Genomic DNA, 22,317 nt, shown 5'->3' with positions numbered 1-22,317 from the left:
TTCCCATATTCTTCACTGTTAGGTGGAGCCTTCTGAGTCCTAGCCAAGGGAAGAATGCGGGTGAAAGTGGTCTGCGCCACTGGCGTGGGCCAAAAAACTTTCATGCAATTCTCCAGTTTCCCTTCCCTCATTGGCCCCCTGATGCTGCTACTCAAAGCTCCCCAGATGAGTTTTATGTGCATTTCAAGTTGAGAAACTGAACATCAGGGGGGATGGTGATTTCACGCCATGGAAGAAGCCATGATCCCTAAATGACTGCATGGAGCAGAGCACGTTGGCCAACTTACCCTGGACTATGCTGAGCTGAAAAGAATGCTGGGCTACACCTTTGAGACTTTGGTGGTGTTGGTAGCAGCACCTGGGATACCCTAATTCATACACACAGGAAACAATACAGCGGATGTAAGTGGGGGCAGGAGAGTGGCTCTTCTTTCTCTAAAAGGAAGGAGGAAGATCTGAAGCAAGCATGGAAAAGTTTCACATCTTCTGAATCTCAATGGTAGGTGTGGAGATCTCCATTATATATTATTTTCTGTATAGTTGAAATATTTTATAATTGTAAAGTATTCAAAAATAACCTAAAAACGAAAAACCTCAGATGTATACAGGCAACTAATGACAATTGGAACAAGAGGAGGCAGAGGGTAAAACTTCACCCCAGTGGCGGGTGGGGCTGGCTGCGCCCGGAGGCCGCTAGAATCTCCGCTGCTTGCTGGCATAACAAGACCAGGTGCTTCCTCTGCTGTTGTGAACGTCACTCATGAGATGGACCAGTATCCTTCTCTTCTCTGGCAAATACAAGTGGCATAAACACCTGTGTATTTGTTTTTAATTTTTTTTTGAGACAGGGTCTTGCTCTGTTGCCCAGGCTAGGGGGCAGTGGAATGATCTCGGCTCACTGCAACCTCTGCCTCCCAAGCTCAAGAGATTCTCCCACCTCAGCCTCCTGAGTAGCTGGGTCTATAGACAGGTGCTACCATGCTAGGCTATTTTTTTTTTTTTTTTTTTTGGTAGAAACATAGTTTCACCATGCCGCCCAGGCTGGTTTCGAACTCCTGAATTCAAGTGATTCTCCCGCCTCGGCCTCCCGAAGTGCTAGGATGACAGACGTGAGCCACCGCACCCAGCCCGCCTATTCATTAGTTTCTTGCGGCTGCTATAGGAAAGTACCACATGCTGCGTGCCTTGAAATAACAGAAATTTATTCTCTCCCAGATCTGGAGGCTGGAAGTCCAAAATGAGTTTTCCTGGGCATGAATCAAAGTGTTGGCTGAGCCACATTCCCTCCGGAGACTCTAGAGAAGAAAGTCATTCTTTGCTCCTCCCAGGTCCTGGTGGCATTGTCTGTCTTGTGGCCACATCATTCCCAATGTCTGTCCCCATCTTTACACTAACTTCAGGGTTAGCAAACTTTGCTTTTAAAGGACCAGACAGTAAATATGTTAGGCTTTGTGAGCCCAGAGACATGACTTTGTGAGTCGTCGCTCTTCAACTCTGCCACAGTACAGTGACAAAGCAGGGGCAGACAATACAAACATAAATGGACATGACTGGTTTCCAATAGAACTTCAGTTACAAAAACAAGCACTGGGCCACCTGTAGTTCGCCAACTCCTGAACTAGAGTCTGCAAGATACTGTGGTCCTCAGTAAAAGGGATCCATGCTTAACAAGTTGGGAATGTGTCACAGAAAACAAAGTGAAATGAATTTCTTTACTGAGGGATTTCTCAGAGACTTTAATGTGTGAATATGTGAGTGGGGGATAATGTACAGAGCATTTCTCAAAGTTATTTGACCATTGAACACCTTTCTGTAAAATGCCTATTAGGATGAGTGCAGTGGCCCACGCCTGTAATCCCAGCACTTTGGGAGGCCAAGGCAGGTGAATCTCTTGAGGTTAGGAGTTCGAGACCAGCCTGGCCAACATGGGGAAACTCCACCTCTACTATAAATACAAAAAGAAGCCAGGCATGGTGGTGGGTACCTTTAATCCCAGCTGCTCAGGAGGCTGAGGCAGCAGAATCACTTGAACCTGGGAGGCAGAGGTTGCAGTGAGCCCACTGCGCTCCAGCCTGGGCAACAGAGTGAGACTCTGTCTCAAAAGAAACACAGAAAACAAATAAACAAACAAATAAAATGCCTACGAACATGTCCCTAAGGGGCCAGAAACATAGTTTGGTAAACGGTATTTTGTTCCCTCCTGACTTTGGTTAGACTAACTTTCTTACTCACGTATCTTCCTCGGAATGACAGTAATTAACTAACCAGCCAGTGCTTGACTTGTGTTATTTCATTTAATTCTCACAACAGTGTTATGAGTTAAGTCCTGCTATTACCGTTTTACAGACAGAGACATTGGGGCTCAATGAGTTTAATCAAGGCCCCAGAGAGAAAAGGAGCTAGAATTTGCATCTAGGTTTAATTTTAGAGTACAGTATGTGCTCTTTTGACGATTCCACAGGGCTGCCAGAGAGAGACAATTACTTGCTTTTCTTGCTACACGTTCTAGAGTTCATGCAACGGAAAGGGAGGTACATTTTGCAAAAGCATAGAGCCCACTAAATATCAGGTCATATGGGCATTGATAAAGATGAGTATCTCGCTGGCTTTCTCTTCTGTTCCAGTAAAACATGATGATGAGAAAAGGGACGTCCTCACTAGTAGCTGCAGGCAGACAGGCACCCCCTGGGCTCAGCATCCCCTGGTTTTGCTGCTCACCGATGGGTGGCGTTCCCTTGCTGGCCCTCAGTTTCCTTATCTGTGGAATGGGAACAATAACAGCACCTACCTTCTTAGAGTATTGCTGAGAAGGCCAAATGAAATCATGCAAGTAAGGCCTTTGCACAGTGGGTAAGTACACAAACAAGAAGAGAACCCGAGATGTATCATCTGTTATTCTTATTGTCACCCTGTCAAGCTGAGTGAAGTCCTACTTTGTTACCTTCCAGCACAGTGACCCTTCGCAAACTGGCTGGCCTCCCTGAGCCTGTATTTTATCCGTCAAATGGTACTTTATTTTATTTTTTGAGATGGAGTCTCACTCTGTCGCCTGGGCTGGAGTGCAGTAGCATGATCTCGGCTCACTGCAACCTCTGCCTCCTGGGCTCAAGCAATTCTCTTGACTCAGCTCCCCAAGTAGCTGGGATTATAGGCACGCACCACTGTGCCAGCTAATTTTTTCCATTTTTAAACCTTTTTTTTTTTTTTTTTGAGACAGAGTTTTACTCTGTCACCCAAGCTGGAAGGCAGTGGTGCTACTGCAACCTCTGCTTCCTGGGTTCAAGTGAATCTCCTGCCTCAGCCGCCCGGGTAGCTGGGACTACAGGTGACAGCCACCACGCATGGCTGATTTTTTAATTTATAGTAAAGACAAGGTTTCACCATGTTGCCCAGGCTGGACTCAAACCCATGACCTCAGGTGATCTGCCCATCTCAGCCTTCTAAAATGCTGGGATTACAGATGTGAGCCACTGTGCCCAGTCAATTTTTTGTATTTTTAGTAGAGACAGGGTTTCACCATGTTGGTCAGGCTGGTCTCGAACTCCTGACCTCAAATGATCTGCCTACCCTGGCCTCCCAAAGTGCTGGGATTACAGGCGTGGGCACCACGCAAGGCCGAGACTGGGTGATTTATAAAGAAAAGAGGTTTAGTTTGGCCCACGGTTCTGCAGATTGTAGGGGAAGCATGGCACCTGCATCTGCCTGGCCTCTGGTAAAGCTTCAGGAAGCTTCTACTCATGGCAGAAGGTGAAGGGAAGCCGGTGTGTCACATGGTGAGAGAGCAAGCAAAAGAGATGTCAGGCTCTTTTAAACAGTCGGCTCGTGCAAGAACTAATAGAGCAAGAACCCACTCATTACCTTGGGGAGGATACCACATCATTCACATGAGATTCACCCCCATGACCCAAACACCTGCTACTAGGCGCCACCTCCAACATTGGGGAATCACATTTCAACATGAGATGGGGAGGGGACAAACATCCAAACTGTATCACCACACTATGCCTAATTATCCAAGTCATCATTTTCATCACTGGACTGTAAGTTTCAAGGGACATATTTTTAGTAATGACGAGGTGACCTCAGGTGATCTGCCCACATTGGCCTCCCATGGTGAAACCCTGTCTCTACCAAAAAAGGGATTATAGGCATGCGCCATTGTGCCCAGCTAAGGAATCCCTTTAAAAAAATCCTTGATAAATCCAAACAACTTCCATAATATGCACAACCAGCTGTTAAAAAAGATACAGCTAACTTGTATATACTGAATACTAGGAGATGTGCAATCGTATTTTCCAACAACCCTCTGAGGTAGTGTGGTGGGTAACCACCAAATTTCCCATCTTAATGCCCAGGACTGTGAAGGCAATGAGCTATCACATCTGGTTCATATTATAGGCCATACCACAAAAAGGATTTTGCAGATATAATTAAGGTTACTAATCAGTTACCCTTTAGTTAGTTAGCAGGAAGGTTGTCCCAGTGAATCTAATCTAATCACCTAAGCCCTTTAAAAACCGAGTTTTCTTGGGCTGGGGGAGAAGTAAGTCAGAGAGATGTCAAACACAAGAACTAGCACTCTGCTTTTGGCTTGAAGATGGTGGCAACTGTGTATAAGGCCTAGAGACTGGCTCCTAGGAGCTGAGAGTGACCTAGCTGGCAGCCACCAAGAATGGGGGACCTCAAGTCCCACAACCATACAGAACTGATTCAATCAACTTTAATAAGCCTGGAAGTAGACTTGTCTCCAGAACCTCCAGATAAGAGCCCAGCCTGGCCAACACCTTGATTGTGGCCTTGTGAGACCCTTTGCAGAACACTGAAAAGCCCACCTGGCCCCGCTGACCTAATAAATGTGAACTAATAAATAAGTGTTTTCTAAGCAGCTAAGTCAGTGGTCATTTGTTAGGCAGTAAATGAAAACTAATACAGATAGGTACTATTATGATTGGACCTGGCACAGAGGCTCATTTCTGTAATCCCAGCACTCAGGGAGGCTGAGGCAGGTAGATTGCTTGAGCTCAGGAGTTCAAGGCCAGCCTGGGCAACATGGTGAAACCCTGTCTCTACCAAAGAAAGAAATACATGAAAAATTACCTGGGCATAGTGGCACACATCTATGGTCCCAGCTACTCAGGAGGCTGAGGTGGGAGAATCACTTGAGCCTGGGAGGCTGAGGTTGCAATGAACTAATATCATGCCATTGCACTTCACACCGGGTGACAGACTGAGACCCTGTCTCAAATAATAATAATCATACAGATAGGTACCATTATGATTCCATTATACAGATGAGAAAATGAATGCAAGAGATGCAAACTACCTTGCTAAGGTTCCAAAGCTGGTAAATGGCAAAGGGTTTCTCAAACAGGATTTGAACACAGGCAATCTGGCTCCAGTTTCCACACATTTAACCACTGTGCAGTGTTTTCTCTATGTATTTATCCAGAACAATCTCCAAGATTGATGGGGAGGTAATAAAAGCAAGGTGGGTGCTGTATATAGAATGTTACCATACCATTTGAATACATAAAGGTGAGTAAAAAGAATATACACATATATTTGCTTCTTTTTTTTTTTTTTTGAGGCAGAGTCCTGCTCTGTGGACCAGGCTGGAGTGTGGTGGTACAATCTTGGCTCACTGTAACCTCTGCCTCCCAGGTTCAAGCCATTCACATGCCTCAGCCTCCCAAGCAGCTGGAATTACAGGTGTACGCCACCATGCCTAGTTAACTTCTGTATTTTTAGTAGGGATAGGGTTTTGCCATGTTGGTCAGGCTGGTCTTGAACTCCTGGCCTCAAGTGATCCACCTGCCTCAGCTTCCCAAAGTGCTGGGATTACAGGAGTGAGCCACTGTGCCTGGCCTGCTTCTATGTGTATACAACAGCTATGAAAAGATCCAGGGGTAATACTATATTCTCTAGGATGGGAAGCGGGTGTCTGGGGCTACGAGAGGAAAGGAGACATTTCATCATATTCTGTTTTTAAAGTTTTGACCTTTGAACCTTGTGATTATACTACCTATTAAAAAGTAAAGCATCCTCAATAATTTGACAGTGGTAAAAAGCTGGGAAACAGGCCAGGCATGGTGGCTCATGCCTGTAATCCAGCACTTTGGGAGACTGATGCAGGTGGATCATCTGAGGTCAGGAGTTTGAGAGCAGCCTGGCCCATATGGTGAAACTTAGCCTATACTAAAATTACAAAAAGTAGCTGAGTGTGGTGGCTTATACCTGCAGTCCCAGCTACTTGGGAGGCGGAGCCACGAGAATTGCTTGAACCTTGGAGGCAGAGGTTGCAGTGAGCTATCGTGCCACTGCACTCCAACCTGGGTGACAGAGTGAGACTTCATCTCAAAACAAAAACAAAAACAAAAACAAAAACAAGTTGGGGCCAGGTGCAGTGGCTCACGCCTGTAATCCCAGCACTTTGGGAGGTCGAGGTGGGCAAATCGCGAAGTCAGGAGTTTGAGACAAGCTTGGCCAACATGGTGAAACCCCATCTCTACTAAAAATACAAAATTTAGCTGGGCATGGTGGCGTGGACCTATAATCCCAGATACTCAGGTGGAGGTTGCAGCAAGCTGAGATCGTGCCACCGAACTCCAGCCTACGCAACAGAGCAAGACTCTGTCTGAAAATAAAAAGAAAAAAAGTTGGGAAACATCTGAATGGGTGCAGAAACACTCTCAAAAGAGAAAAGGACTGAAGCTAAGCTGATCTGCAAGTGGACTAGTTCCCTAGGAGTCTCACATGCTGGGTGCCTTAAACAACAGAAATGTCTTTTCTCCCAGTTCTGGAGGCTAGAAGGCAGAATTCAAGGTGTTGGCAGGCCTGGTTCCTTCTGAAGCCTTTCTCTCCTTGGCTTGTAGGTGGCCATTTTCTCCCTGTGTCCTCACGTGATCTTTCTTCTGTACTTGTCTGTGTGTTAATCTCCTCTTCTTACAAGGGGACCAGTCCTATTGGACCAGGGCCCATCCTAGTGAGGTAGGAGATGGGACTTGACTCCAGAGGTGGGGCTCAGATATGGGGCCAAATTGAGAGCTACCTAGAACAGGGACAGGGGAAGCAGCTTTCCATAAGCCATGCCCACCAGTGTGCCATGTTGGTTTGCCATTGCCATGGCAACACCCAGGAGTTACCCTTTCCATGACCATGACCCAATGACCCAAAAATGACTACCCCTTCCCCGGACATTTCTGCATAAACTGCCCCTTAATCTACATATGATTAAAAGTAGGTATAAATATGACTGCAAAGCTACTCTGAGGAGCTACTCTCTGCCTGTGGGGCAGCCCTGCTCTCCAGGAGCAGTCACGGTGCTGTAACATGGCGTGAACTTGTCATGCCTCTTCAATAAAGGTACCTTCTTCAACCTACCACGGGTTCACCCTTGAATTCTTTCTTAGGCAAAGTCAAGAACCCTCACGGTCCAAGTCCTTCTTTGGGGGCTTGCCTGCCCTTCATCACTAGTGACCTCATTCTAACTTAATTATTATTATTTTTTTTGGAGACAGAGCCTTGCTCTGTTGCCCAGGCTGGAGTGCATCATCTCAGCTGAAACCTCCACCTCCCAGGTTCAAGTGATTCTCCTGCATCAGCCTCCCAAGTACTGGGATTACGGGCGCTCACCACCACACCCAACTAATTTTTGTATTTTTAGTAGAGATGGAGTTTCACCATGTTGGCTAGGCTGGTCTCAAACTTTTGAGCTCAAGTGATCCACCTGCCTTGGCCTCCCAAAGTGCTGGGATTACAGGTGTGAGGCACCGCGTCTGGCTGTCTTTATAGACACTATTTCCAAATATACCCAAATTCTAAGGTCCTGGGGTTTGGACTCCAACATATATATTTCCGGGGGCACAGTTCAGTCCACAGCATTCGGAGAGCTGACCCAGGGCCACAGGGCACACATTTAACCCAGAGTTTCTCAACTTCAGCACTACCGACATGTAAGGCTGGATAATTCCTGGTTGCAGTGGGGGGCTGTCTGGTGCACTGTAGGATATTCAGCAGCGCCCCTGGTCTCTGTCCACTAAATACCAATAGCAGCCCCCACCTCCACCCCCACTAAAAATGACTCCAGAAACTGCCACATCCCCCTAGTTGGGAATCACTCTTAAGCCTCTTCCAGCTCCCGTGTGTGGGTAGTTGGAACAAATATAGCTGGCTCCTCTTGAAGTTCTTATTCCAGGATGTGGCACTTGTGTCTTTACACACAGAATGTCATGCAGCCGAAACCACAGCTGAGACCTAGAATACTGAGACGTGCCCTGGCATAGACAGATGTCTGATGGGGAGAAGAGCAGGTGGGCAGAGGGGAAGGCATGACCTCCAGGAGCGAAGATGCCTCCATCAATGGGAAACCACTTTGAGAGCAAAAGTGCTGGATACAGAGCCCGGAAAATGTAGGGATTTTTTTTTTTTTTTTTTTTTTTTTTGAGACATAGTTTCACTCTTGTTACCCAGGCTGGAGTGCAATGGCGCGATCTCGGCTCACTGCAACCTCCACCTCCCGGGTTCAAGCAATTCTCCAGCCTCAGCCTCCTGAGTAGGATTACAGGCATGCACCACCACACCTGGCTAATTTTGTGTTTTTAGTAGAGACTGGATTTCTCCATGTTGGTCAGGCTGGTTTCGACCTCCTGACCTCAGGTGATCTGCCTGCCTTGGTCCCAAAGTGCTGGGATTATAGGCGTGAGCCACTGAACCAGGCCAAATGTAGGAATTTTAATGGCACCAAAAGCCCCATGAATCCTCTTGGCTCTCATGTCAGAGAAAACCACCTTTCTTATTTTTGTCCACCTTCCCCACCTCCCTCCCCTGTGCTTAGAGAAAAACCAATAGCATTGAGAGCTCATGGAATTTCACCCTACTGGAACCTCTTGTCCAGGGATTTGGCTGTGCCTACTGAGCCAGAACTTAGTTAAGATGATTTAGGATAGGGAAGGGCTCTCCTCCCTATCCTTATGGAAAAGATGGCAAGTTGGTCAAATGTTCTGTTATTCAGAGAAATTAGTTCAGCTAAGCCTCTCCTTGTTTTTGATACAATCAGTCCTAGTAACCACCCAACAACTGGATACCTGACCTTGCCCCTTATGACAACCCTTAAGAGATAGAAATGACCACTGGAAAGGCTGGGCATAGTGGCTCACACCTGTAATCCCAGCAATTTGCAAGGCCTAGGCAGGTGGATCACTGGAGGTCAGGAGTTCAAGATCACCCTGGCCAGCATGGTAAGAACACTTCTCTCCCTTCTCTGCTAAAAATACAAAAATTAGCTGGGAGTGGTGGTGGGTACCTGCAATCTCAGCTACTTGGGAGGCTGAGGCAGGAGAATCTCTCAAACCCGGGAGGCGGAGGTTTCAGTGCACCGGGATTTCACCACTATACTCCAGCCTAGGTGACAGAGTGAGACTCTGTCTCAAAATTAAAAAAAAAAAAAAAGAAAAAAGAAATGACCACTGGAGGGATGAAGAAGCTGGGAGCTTCAAGAGTGTCCAAGGTTACCTGAGGAATAAGTCAGGAAGCTAGGTTCTGAACCCAGTTTCATTGATTCCAGCCCGTGTTCTTTTTTTTTTGAGATGGAGTCTTGATCTGTTGCCCAGGCTGGAGTGCAGTGGTGCAATCGCAGCTCACTACAACCTACATCTCCGGGATTCAAGTGATTCTCCTGCCTCAGACTCCCAAGTAGCTGGGACTACAAGCGAACACCACCCATGCCTGGCTAATTTTTGCATTTTTAGTAAAGACGGAGTTTCATTATGTTGGCCAGGCTGGTCTCGAACTTCTGACCTCATGATCTGCCCACCTCAGCCTCTCAAAGTGCTGGGATTACAGGCATGAGCTATGGCACCCGGCGTGGCCTGTGTTCTTTCTATTCTGCAGTATTGTCTCCCTGCACAAGGGACTTGTAGAGTGTTCTTAGAGAAAAGCCCACTTTTATGTTTCTCCATCTGATACCTTTACTTTTGGGAAGCTGAACTAAACTCTGTCCTAAGAACATTCTAGAATATTGCTTTCTGCATGGATAGAAATGTTCTACCTCTATGTTGTCCACCCCAGTAGCTGTGAACCATATCTGCATTTGAGTTCTTGAAACGTGGTTGGTGTGACTGGGGAACTCAATTTTAAACGTAATTAATTTAAATTTAGAGAGCCACACGTGGCCTATAGCTAATATTAGACAGCAGAGCTCTGGGATCTCGGGGTAAGGGGAACTTTTTTTTTGGAGATGGAGTCTCGCTCTGTCGCCCAGGCTGGAGTGCAGTGGCGCAACCTTGGCTCACTGCAACCTCTGCCTCCCGGGTTCAAGCAATTCTCCTGCCTCAGCCTCTGGAGTAGCTGGGATTACAGGCATATACTGCCACACCCAGTTAGTTTTTGTATTTTTTCGGTACAGATGGGGTTTCACCATGTTCCTAGGCTGGTGTCGAACTCCTCACTTCAGGTGATCTGCCTGCTTCGGCCTCCCAAAGTGCTGGGATTACAGGCATGAGCCACTGTACCCAGCCCTCATTTCATAAAAGGAAGAGGCAGTGTGGACACGTCAAATGTTGAATAATTAGTATTAGTCTTATAGGAATAGGAGTATATGATATGTTTCTATGTATGTTTCTGGGACAGAGGATTTGCCTTCTTACCTAGGTTTGGGTTAGATTAATATAAAACCAAGTTTCATTCGCAGAGTATCAAGTAAGTGGACAAAGTGATGTCTTACTTATTTTTATATTCTCAGGATCTAGCACTGCCCCTGTAAGCAAATAGGCCCTGAATAACATCAGCAGAATTGGTGAGACAGGGGCAGTAGCTGAGGAGAACTCTATGTGGTGGGAAATAAGCTGGCCTAGTTTTGGGTTTTTGTTTTTCTTTACTTTTTGAGACAGAGTCTTGCTCTGTCACCCAGGCTGGAGTGTAGTAGCACAATCTTGGCTCACTGCAACCTCCACCTCCTGGGCTCAAGTGATCCTCCCACTTCAGCCTCCCAAGTAGCTGAGATTGCAGGTGTGCACCACCACGTGCAACTAATTTTTGTATTTTTAGTAGAGACAGGGTTTTGCCATGTTGGCTAGGCTAGTCTCAAACTCCTGCCCTCAAGGGATCCACCTGTCTCTGCCTCCCAAAGTATTGTGATTACAGGAGTGAGCCACTACACCCAGCCCCGGCCTGGTTTGAAACCGTCTAATAGATCATTAATGTGAGGCTTTTTTTTTTTTTTTTTGAGAGAGGGTCTCATTCTGTTGCTCAGGTTGGGGTGTGGTGGCAGAGTCTCGGCTCTCTACAGCCTCAGCCTCTTTGGCTCAAGCAATCTTCCTACCTCAGCCTCCTGAGTAGCTGGGACTACAGGCACACAACAGCATGCTTGGATAAGTTTTTAATTTTTTGTAGAGATGGGGTCTCACTATGTTGCCAGGCTGGTCTCGAACTCCTAGGCTCAAGTGATCCTCCCACCTCAGCCTCCCAAAGTGCTGGGATTATAGGCATGAGCCACAGTGCCCCTCTGAAGCGCTTTCAGCCCACAGTGGTACACTCCCTGTGAGTCAAGAGCAAAGACCCCTAGGTCTTTTTCAGTTCACAATCTCGTGGGGAAGGACAGAAAATTAATAAAGACAAACAATCTGATTATTTCAGATACTGATACACGCTAGGAAGATATAAAATGATGGTGGAATAGTGCAGGGTAGGGAAAACCACTCTCAGCAGGGCAGTTAAGGAGGAATTTTCAGAGGTGGTGACATTGGACTCAAGATGCAAATGACAGGAAGGAGACGCCCATGGGAACATTGCGCAAAAAACTGCTCCCAGGAGAGGGAACAACAAGAGCAAAAGCCTGAGAAGGCAGGCACTGGAGGCTTTGGAGGCACAGAGAAGTCACCAGTATGGCTGGTCCCGAGTGAGCAAGAAACAGAGTTGTGGGTGATGATGGCAGAGAGGCAGAGTAGGAGCCAGGCCAGGCAAGTGCAAGACATACGAGTTACACAGAAGTTATGTGGACCAGACACAGTCGCTCACGCCTGTAATCCCAACACTTTGGGAGGCCAAAGTGGGAGGACGCTTGAGCCCGGGAGTTCGAGACCAGCCTGGGGCAAGACAGTGAGACCCCGTCTCTACAAAAAATTTAAAAGTTAGCTGAGCATGGTGGCATGGGGGGTACTGAGGTGGGAGGGTCACTGGAGCCTGGGAGTTGAGGCTGCGGTAAGCCGAGATCAGGCCACTGCACTCCAGCCTGGACAACAGCAATGAAACCCTGCCTCAAAAAAAAAAAAAAAAAAAAAAAAAAGCTATCTGTATGTATAATGACAAGCGGCAGCTCAAGACACCCAGCCAGTGTGATGGTTCTGGGGTTGAGGCTGAAGATCCATCGATGCCATCTTTAACCCGTCTTGGCTGGCCAATGAGCACAGTTCTCCTAGAAGACCCAGGTGTGAGGATTCCAGACAGACCCTCCAGCATTGCAAGTCACGTGGGAATTGGCGTTGGCAGTGGGATGATTAAGAAAAAGCAGAAAATGGAGAGATTCCCAAAGTCCCCAGACAAGGTGGCTCACCCAGCCTCACACGTCAGGGCCATCAGCCAACCCAAATACCAAAAGCTCTTTCAATATAATAATTATAATATTAAAAACCAACCCACCCTCTCAGTGGATGGTGCAGAGGCCCAGGAAAGAGCATCTGTGCTGTGAGCCATTAGGGGTCCCTGACAAATGTGTCTTTCCCCCGCATCCCCACCCCAGCTGCAGATGAAGACCCATCCTTTTCTTCTCCCCAGACAAGGATTGATGAGGATTCGGGAGAGCACTCAGACAGGCAAGGAAAGGCTGTGAACCTTTTCCAAGCCTGCAATTTATCTTGGGGAAGACTATTCACATCACTTTCTACAGGCTGGATTATGCTCTGACCTGGCACATTAATCTCGCTGAATAAAATAATAATCATCAAAAAAAGGGAGTTGGACAGTTGCCAGGGAGGCATTAATAACTGTCGCCCACAACTCGGAGGCACAAGAAAGGGTGCTGGGTCCATCCCCGCCCCCTTGCCCCCAGCAGTGTCCGTTTCAAGGAGAGGGAAGTAAGGTAGCTCTGGCCTGGACTTGGGGGACTTTTATATGAATGGTTTATGAGGACTTGTGTCTGCGATTAATTCTCAGAAATTTTCCAGGCTGGGTGCGGTGGCTCACACCTGTGATCCCAGCACTTTGGGAGGCCAAGGCAGGCAGATCACCTGAGGGCAGGAATTTGAGACCAGCCTGACCAACATGGCGAAACCCCATCTCTACTAAAAATACAAAAATTAGCCAGGCGTGGTGGTGGTGCATGCCTGTAGTCCCAGCTACTCGGGAGACTGAGGCAGGAGAATCGCTTGAACCTGGGAGGTGGAGGTTGCTGTGAGCCAAAATTGTGCCACTGAACTCCAGCTTGGGTGACAGAGAGACTCTGTTTCAAAAAAAAAAAAAAAAAAAAAAAAAAAAAAAGAAAGAAAATTCTCCAAATGAATTCAGAGAACATACGTGGGAGGGAGTACGGTCTAATAACTCAGGGCAGAAGTTCTGGAGCAGGGGACTGCCTGAGTTCAAATCTCCACATAGCCACTTGTGAGCAATGTGGCTTTGGGCTGCTTCCGTAGCCTCTTGCTGTTTTCATTTTCTTCCACTGGGAATGTGAAATGGCGCAGCTGCTGTGGGAAAGTTTGACCGTTCCTCAAAAAGCTAAACACGGGATTATAGCATGACTCACAATTCCACGCCTAGGTATTTACCACCAAATATTGTGTTCAAACAGATACTCATCTACGAAAGCTCACAGCAGCACTATTCAGAATAGCCAAAAAGCGAAAACAGCCTAGGCGTCCATTGATGGAGGAATGGTTAAACAAATTGTGGTCTATCGACACAATGGAACATTATTTGGCCATAAGAAGAAATGAAGCCTGGGCAGGGTGGCTCATGCCTGTAATCCCAGCACTTTGGGAGGCCGAGGTGGGTGGATCACCCAAGGTCAGGAGTTCAAGCACTTTGGGAGGCCAACTTGGGAGGATCTCTCTTGCCTGTCACGGCGAAATCCCATCTCTACCAAAAATACAAACATTAGCCAGGCTTGGTGGCGCACACCTGTAATCCCAGCTACTCTGGGGGGCTGAGGCAGAATTACTTGAACCCAGGAGGTGGAGGTTGCAGTGAGCCAAGATCATGCCACTCCATTAAAGCCTGGGCAAGAGAGCGAGACTCTGTCTCAAAAAAAAAAAAAAAAAAAAAAAGAAGAAGAAATGAAGTGCTGATACATGCTACAACATGGATGAACCTTGAAAACACAGCACGGAGAGAGAGAAGCCAGACACACAAGGCCATATAGTGTATGATTCCACTTACACAAAATGTCCAGCATAGGCAAATCCACAGCCACAAAAAGCAGGTTGGCGGTTGCCAGGAGGCCGCGGGAAGCGGGGATGGAATGTGTCTGCTTAGCAGGGACCAGGTTTCCTTCTGGTGTGATGAGAATGTCTTGGAACTAGACAGAGGTGGTGGTTGTACAACGCTGTGAACGTACTAAATGCCACTAAATGGCGTACTGTAAAATGATTAATGGTTTATTTTTATTTTTATTATTTTATTTTATTTTTTTGAGACAGTCTCACTTTGTTACCCAGGCTGGAATGCAGTGGCGTGACCTTGGCTCATTGACACCTCTGCTGCCCAGATTTAAGTGATTCTCCTGCCTCAGCCTCCCAAGTAGCTGGGATTATAGGCACCTGCCACTGTGCCCAGCCAATACTTTTGTATTTTTAGTACAGACGGGGTTTCGCCATCTTGGCCAGGCTGGTCTTGAACTCTTGACCTCGTGATTCACCCACCTTGGCCTCCCAAAGTGCTGGGATTACAGGCGTGAGCCACATGCCCAGCAATTTTATTTTATTTTTTTGAGACAGGGTCTTCCTTTGTTGCCCAGGCTGGAGTGCAGTGCTGTGATCAGGGCTCACTGAAGCAGCCTCAACCTCCTGGGCTCAAGTGATCCTCCCACTTCAGCCTCCCAAGCAGCTGGGACTACAGGTGAGTGCCACCACACCCGGCTAAATCTTCGTATTTTGGTAGAAACAGGGTTTTGCCATGTTGTCCAAGCTGTTCTTGAACTCCTGGGATCAAGAGATCCTCCCAAGTTGACCTCCCAAAGTGCTGGGACTACAGGCATGAGCCATTGTACCCAGCTTAATGATTAATTTTATGTTACGTCAATTGTATCTCAATAAGAAAACAAAAAATCAAGGCAACAGTATTTCCCTGATAAGGCTGACATCAGATGGAAATGAATTAGAGCCCTGCCTGCCTACGTGAAAGCCTGGCCCCACACTGCCTGCTCCCACTGTGATGAGTGTTGTTACTGCAAGGTTTGCACTCTTTGGCAAGTTATTTAAGTCAGTTTCCTCTCTGTGAAAAGAGATATCAACAGCATCTACCCTCCCAGGACTGTTAAGATTAAAAGAGACAATGTCTTTGGGAGGCTATAAACTCCAGGAATACAGGGGTTTCTATTTACTGGTTCACTGATGTATCCTCGGAGTCCAGAACAGAGTGGGGCATATAGCTGGCATTAGTAAATATTTCTTGAACAAATGGCATTGCTTCATAATAAGTGCTCAGCAATATTTAGTCATGTTTATTATTATGAGTGTGGCTGCCAGATTTCTTTCAAAGGCCCCACATGGTCTTTTCTAGCACAGAGAAGTGAGCACTACTTTGCTTATAGGTTTCTGTGTCTTTATGAAAGAAGTGTTTTGAGACCTACCAACTATAAGAGGTTTGAACTGAGCTGAGAATGAAATCCAAGCTCTCGTTGTTCCTATAAGAGGAGGTAGTGAGTTATTATAACTTATTAGACTATCTATCCAACTATTCTACTCCCATTCATCCATCCATCCACCCACCCATCCATCCACCATCTATCCATTCACTTTCCTCCCATCCATACATCCATCCACCCACCATCCATCTACCTATTACTCTCCTACCATTTACCCATCCACCCACCCATCCATCCACTCTCCTTCCATTTACCCATCCATCCATCCATCCATCCACCCACCATCCATCTCTCCTACCATTTACCATCCATCCATCTCTCCTACCATTTACCCATCCATACACCCATCTATCCACTCTCCTCCCATCCATCCATCTACCATCCATCCATTCACCAATCTAACCATTCATCTATCCACTCTCCTCCCATTTATCCATCCATCTATCCATCCACTCTCCTCCCATTTATCCATCCATCCACCATCCATCACTCTCCTCCCATTTACTCATCCACTTACCTGTTCATCCATCCATCCATCCATCTACCCATTCTCCTCCCATTTATCCATCCAACCATCCATCCACCAAACTTCCCAGACAGTCATCTAATTCATCTATCTACCTACCTATATATCCATTCACCCATCCATATATATACACTCAAACACACATATATACATACTTACAACAAACACAATTGAGTACACAGCAGATACTGATGATCCATCAACAAATAAGCTAGATGCACTCATTTCCTGCTGCCACAGAGATTACAATCAAGCAGAGAAGGCAGACAATTAAATGAACAATTACAGTCAGGGTGATGGGTGCTGGAATAGGGGAAGTAGAGGGTGTTGTAGGACTCTTCATGGGAGCACATCCCTAGCCTGAAGAGGCAGGGAAGGTTTCTAAGAGGCAGTGATCCGCAGAGGGAACAGGAGTTATCAAGACATGAGGAGGAGGGAAGGGTCTTTGAGGCAGATGAATCAGTAGGTGCAGGTGGAAGACAGGGCAGCAAACAGCCCGCTCTAGAAGCTTTTAGGCTAGTTTTTCAATGTCTCAGTGCCTCAATTTTCTCATCTGGAAAATGGGATAAGAAAAGCATCTATCACATAGGGATGCTGCAGAATGGGGCGAGTTAATGAGTATAAAGAAGCAAAAGAAGTAGGGTCTGTCTGGAGCACCAAAAAACGGAGTAAGGGAGGGAAAGAGGGAGTAGGGTGAGTATGCCACACAGGGAGGTGGGACCCATGGGGATGTCCGCAAAGCCTCACCTGCCTCCTCTCCAGGTGATAATTCTTCATTTCATCCACACACATTATATCTTTTTTTTTTTTTTTTTTTTTTTTTTTTTTTTTTTCAATACAGCATCTCCCTCTGTTGCCCAGGCTGAGCGCAGTGACATGATTATGGCTCACTGCAACCTCAACTCCTGGGCCCAAGCGATCCTCCCACCTCAGCCTCTCAAATGGCTGAGACTACAGATGCATGCCACTATGCCCAGCAAACTGATTTGTATTTTATAAAGATGTCATCTTGCTGTGTTGCCGAGGCTAGTCTCAAACTCCTGGCCTCAACCCTCTCACTTTGGCCTCCCAAAGCAGGGATTACAGGTGTGAGCCATTGTGCCCCGCCAAGTCTTTTTACCTTCACGGTATCTCAAGAACGCTACTGTTAACATCTCAGTTTTCTTCAGGAGGAAGAGGCTCACGTTTAGTGACTTGCTCAAGGTACCACGGCTGGAAAATTGCAGGTTAGGAATGGCCCAGGCCCTCCAGCACCTGGCTGATCTGGCAGATAATCTCCTGGTCCTCAGAAGTGGCCATGGACTTCGGATTTGGAAGACTTTGATTTTCATTTTGATTCTATAACTGAGCAACTGGGTGTTTTTTGGACAAATTATCTCACCTCTTTCAGCCTCAGTGCAGTAAAGGATATAATGGCCACTCAAGGATACCTGGAAGCTGTGAATGTGACAATATTTAGAAAATCATCACGTCTTTGCAGATGTGATCAAGATCCTGGCATGGGGAGCTTTCCCTGCCTTATCTAGCTGGGCTGAAAACACTGTCACGGGTATCCTTACAGGAAGAGGCAGAGGGAGACATCATTCACAGAAGAGGAGAAGACCATGTGGCCATGGGGGCAGAGACTGGAGTGATGTAGCCACAAGCCAAGGACACCAGGAGCCATCAGAAGCCCAAAGAGACAAGGATCAGATTCTCTCCTTGAGCCTCCGGAGGGAGTGCAGCCCCGCTGACACCTTGATTTTGGCTCAGTGACACCGATTTTGGATTCCAGAACTGTGAGAGAACAGATTTCTGTTGTTTCCAGCCACCAAGTTTGCGGGAATTTGCTACTGCAACTATGGGAAATTAATAGTTTTTCATCCAGAAAGAGGTGACAGTGAATTCTATCTCAGGGATATTGAGAGCCTTGGAAGAGGTGGACTATGAGAAAGAATCTAGACAGAACCCAGAAGCACCAGGTGATAAGTCAGCATCAAATGCCTGCCTTCCTTACCTTGTCCCAAACCCATTCCTTTGAGGCAGAGCTGGGGTCTTGAAGTTGTAAAGACCTGTGCTGTCATCCTGACCCCACCACAGAGCAGTTGCATGACTATAAGAGCTACCTGATCTCAGCCGGGAGCAGTGGCTCATGCCTATAATCCCAGCACTTTGGGAGGCTGAGGCAGGTGGATGACTTGAGGTCAGGAGTTCAAGACCAGTCTGGCCAACATGGTGAAATCCCGTCTCTACTAAAAATACAAAAAATTACCCGGGTGTGGTAGTGTGTGCCTGTAATCCCAGCAACTCAGGAGGCTGCGGCAGGAGAATCACTTGAACCTGAGAATCGGAGGTTGCAATGAGCTGAGGTCACGCCATTGCACTCCAGGCTTGGGGGACAAAAGCAAAACCCCGTCCAAAAAAAAAAAAAAAAAAAAAGAACTATCTGATCTCTTAACCTTCATCTCCTCATCCATCAATAAGAATAACCAGTACCTACCTCAAAGAATACTGTGAGGCTGGCTCTATTGCCCTCTATTGAGAGTGCAGTGGCGCAATCTCAGCTCATTGCAACCTCTGCCTCCCAGGCTCAAGTAATCCTCTCCCCTCAGCTTCCTCAGTAGCTGTGACTACAGTCATGTAAAACATGGCCAGCCAATTTTTTTTTTTTTTGTATTTTTTGTTGAGACGGGGTTTCACCGTGGTGCCCTGCCTGTTCTTGAACTCGTGAGCTCAAGCAATCAATCTGCCAGCCTTGGCCTCCCAAAATGCTGGGATTACAGGCGTGAGCCACCATGCCCAGCTTTCCTGTTTTATTTTTGTCTGCTGAAAATAAACCAGAAGGCACAGGGCAGGATTGAGCTAACTTCAGTTTCTCTGCCATTTCACTTACTCATCATTTATTGAGCTCTGCCCAGTGCCCAACGCTGGGCCAGGTCTCACAGATACACTCGTGGGCAAACAGACCTTCCAGACAGTGAGGAGACAGGAACAAATGTAATAATCACACAAGTACTTTGGGAGGTTGAAGCAGGAAAATCACTTGAGTCCAGGAGTGATTTAGCCTGGGCAACAAAGTGAGGCTCCATCCCTAAGAAGAATAAAAAAATTAGCCAGACATGGTGGTGCACTGAGCTACTCAGGAGGCTGAGCTGGGGGGATCGCTTGAGCTGGGAGGTCGAGGCTGCAGTGAACTAGGGTTGCATCTCTGCACTCCAGCCTGGGCAACAGAGCAAGACCTTATCTCATACACACACACACACGCACGTTAATCAGAACAGAGCAAGACCTTGTCTCAAACACACACACACACACACACACACACACACACACACACACACACGTTAATCAGAACAGAGCAAGACCTTGTCTCAAACACACACACACACACACACACACACACACACACACACACACACGGTAATCAGAAATGCTATGAAAGAATTGGACTTAAGGGGAGCTAGAAGAGACTTTTGAAGTGAAGCCTCAAGGATCCATTGGAGGAGGAGCATCTCTGGGGGTCTGAAGGGCATGCGTAAGAGGCGGAGACAGGGGGTGGGGTGGGGAGGAGGGCAGAGGGAAGAAACAGGTGAGCCAAGGAGTGGCAGGGGGTGATGCCGGTGGCAGGGAGTTATGCTAGTGGTAGGGCGTGATGCTAGTAGCAGGGGGCGATGCTGGTGGCAGGGGCAGGGGCCGGCTGGGTAGGCTTTGTAGCCTGCCTGTGGAGCTTGGTCTCTGTCCTGAGCACAAGGGCAGCCCCTAGAGGGCTTAAGTTGGGTGGAGGTGAGGGGAAGTGATAGGAGAGGACAATCAGATTAATGTTCTTTTAGAATCCTGCTCCTTGCAGGGATAAGAATGAGGTGGAGGGGGCTGGAGTGGACAGATAGAGGGAGACTACTTTGGTCTCATGGTGGCGAGCACTAGGGTGGTGGCAGTGGAGATACTGAAGAAGGATGGGCTCCCACGTCATTGAGGAGGCAAAATGAACAGAACTTGGTTACTGACTGGAAGAAGCAAGGAAGAAAGAGGAAGAGTCAAAGGTCCTTTCAAGGTTGTTGATGTGAGCAAAGGGGTGGTGCTACACTCTGAGATCTAGAACAATGAGAAGAGGCCCAGGCTTTGGGGAAGATCCTGAGCTCCTTCTTGAAAATGGGTCTACTATGCCTCATTGTTTTGCCTGGCTCAACCCAGGCTCCAACTGAAAGAGTCCCCTTAGGCAGCCACGTTTTTTCACACCAGCTGACACGGCCTCCCCTTGGCAAGAGCTGACTGGATAAGGAGTAGGCACATGACCCCGCACAGCCCATTCATTGGCCAGCTGCTGACCTATGAAATAGCCAGTACAAAAAAACAACCTGGGCCAATCAGACCTTCTCCCTGGAGCTGAACTGGGGAATTGTAAGAGGAGGGTGCACATGCGGTGGATGCTGCAGACCACAGAGCATGAGCTGTAGTGAGAGCCAGGGAGGCCCCTAGGCGGCCTTGGTCTAACTTTGCATTCTCAGCTCTGAGTCTCCTTACAGAAGTGAATCTGTATGACGCCCCACTCGTTCAGTAAGTGGACAGTGCCTCTGTTCTGACCACAGCAGAGAGACTAAGAGCTCAGACTCTGAGGCCTGACTGCCTGGTGGTCTGACTTTGCTCTTCAACTCTAGCTGTGTAGCCTCGGGCAAGTCACTGAACCTCTCTGTGCTGTATTTTCTACATCTGTGAAAATGAGATGGTAATAATAACAGGACCATCACAGGGATGTGGGGTTCAATGAGTTTGTACACATAAAGTACTTTGGAGAGTGGTCAGTACACAGTTAAGCAGCCTCTAAGGGTTTGCTATTACAGTTGTTACTCCTGGTCCCACTAGAACAGGCAGAAAAATGATCCCTTGTTGACAGTCTGTTCTCAAGTGTCACTTAGCACATGCCACTCTGCGGGCTCTGCCTGTCCTGCTCCTCTGTCTGACCTGGCGGGCTGTGGAGAGACAACAAGATGCCAGCAGCCAACAGGTGCTAAGGAAAGGTGGAAGACATTGCCACTTCTCAATGCTGGCATCAGTCCAAGCTCCCCCCCATCCTGGGTTCCTGTGGTCAGACAGGCTCTAGCTGGGCGAGGGAGGGGTGTCATTGCTTAAGTGAGGGTGATGTGCCTTGTACCTCAGGTGGCTGCGGCCTGTGCCCCTTTGCAGGAGTTGGTCCACCTTGATGGCTGCAACCTATTCCTGGTCAACATATGTGGTCCCCAGGAAGCCAAGAGTGTAGCTCTCAGACCTTCACTAGCTAGATCTGTCATTATCTAACAAGGGAGAGAGGTCTGAGCAGATGTTTCAAGGAGGTGGCCAACCAGAAGCTTCCTCCCAGCCCTAAAACATGAAGCCAGTATAGGATCACACAAAGCGTATGAAAACAATCACCTGGCTAGGATTCTCAGAGGTCAGACAGCTGGGAGAAACCCTAGGGCTTGGCATAAGGCAGACCTGAGTTCAAATCCTGGTTCTGACAAGCGTCTAACCGAGGGGTCTCTGAGTCTCAATGTCTTTGTCTGTAAAATGGGAATAAGTGTGTATATCTGGAAGGGTAGGGTTGTGGTAGCAGCAGGAGGAGGAAAGATGGGAATAGGAGTGATTTAAAAGCATCACCCTGGTAGCCAACATGTACTGAGCACTTACTATGAGCCACACTAGCCCTGAATATTCATAAACTCCGTTCACGCCATGAGGGAAATCTCACTGTAGAGTGAGTAGGGTCCTGGCATACTAAAATCAGGTAATTGAAGAGTTTAATACCTGTGCTATTTACAAAGTGTGGGCAGGGTTTAGGGAAACCAACAAGGGGTGGTCTCGTCCAGAAGGGCGTGGGGAGGGCAGAGTTAGCAGGCCTGGATAGAAAGCTGTCTGGAGGAGCTGCCTGCGACAGGAACTGTGTATTCAGACTCATTTTCTGCATCTGAGAAAGGGGATGGTAGGAGTAACAGGGTCCACTTCCCCGAGATGTTGTAGAGATCCTATGAGTCACTGAGTGTGAAGTGCC

The 22,317-nt window shown here is 47.5% G+C and overlaps 1 protein-coding gene across 3 annotated transcripts in view; it reads right to left on the bottom strand.

Annotated features, from left to right (window-relative positions):
- Positions 1 to 22,317, bottom strand: part of RNFT2 (ring finger protein, transmembrane 2) — a 122,841-nt gene that overhangs the window by 53,501 nt on the left and 47,023 nt on the right. The window lies entirely within an intron of this gene.

This window comes from Sapajus apella, unplaced genomic scaffold, assembly GCF_009761245.1.
Source record: "Sapajus apella isolate SASKATOON/1434 unplaced genomic scaffold, GSC_monkey_1.0 scaffold2, whole genome shotgun sequence".
Lineage (NCBI taxonomy): Eukaryota > Metazoa > Chordata > Mammalia > Primates > Cebidae > Sapajus > Sapajus apella.
This window is presented reverse-complemented; position numbering and strand designations above follow the sequence as displayed.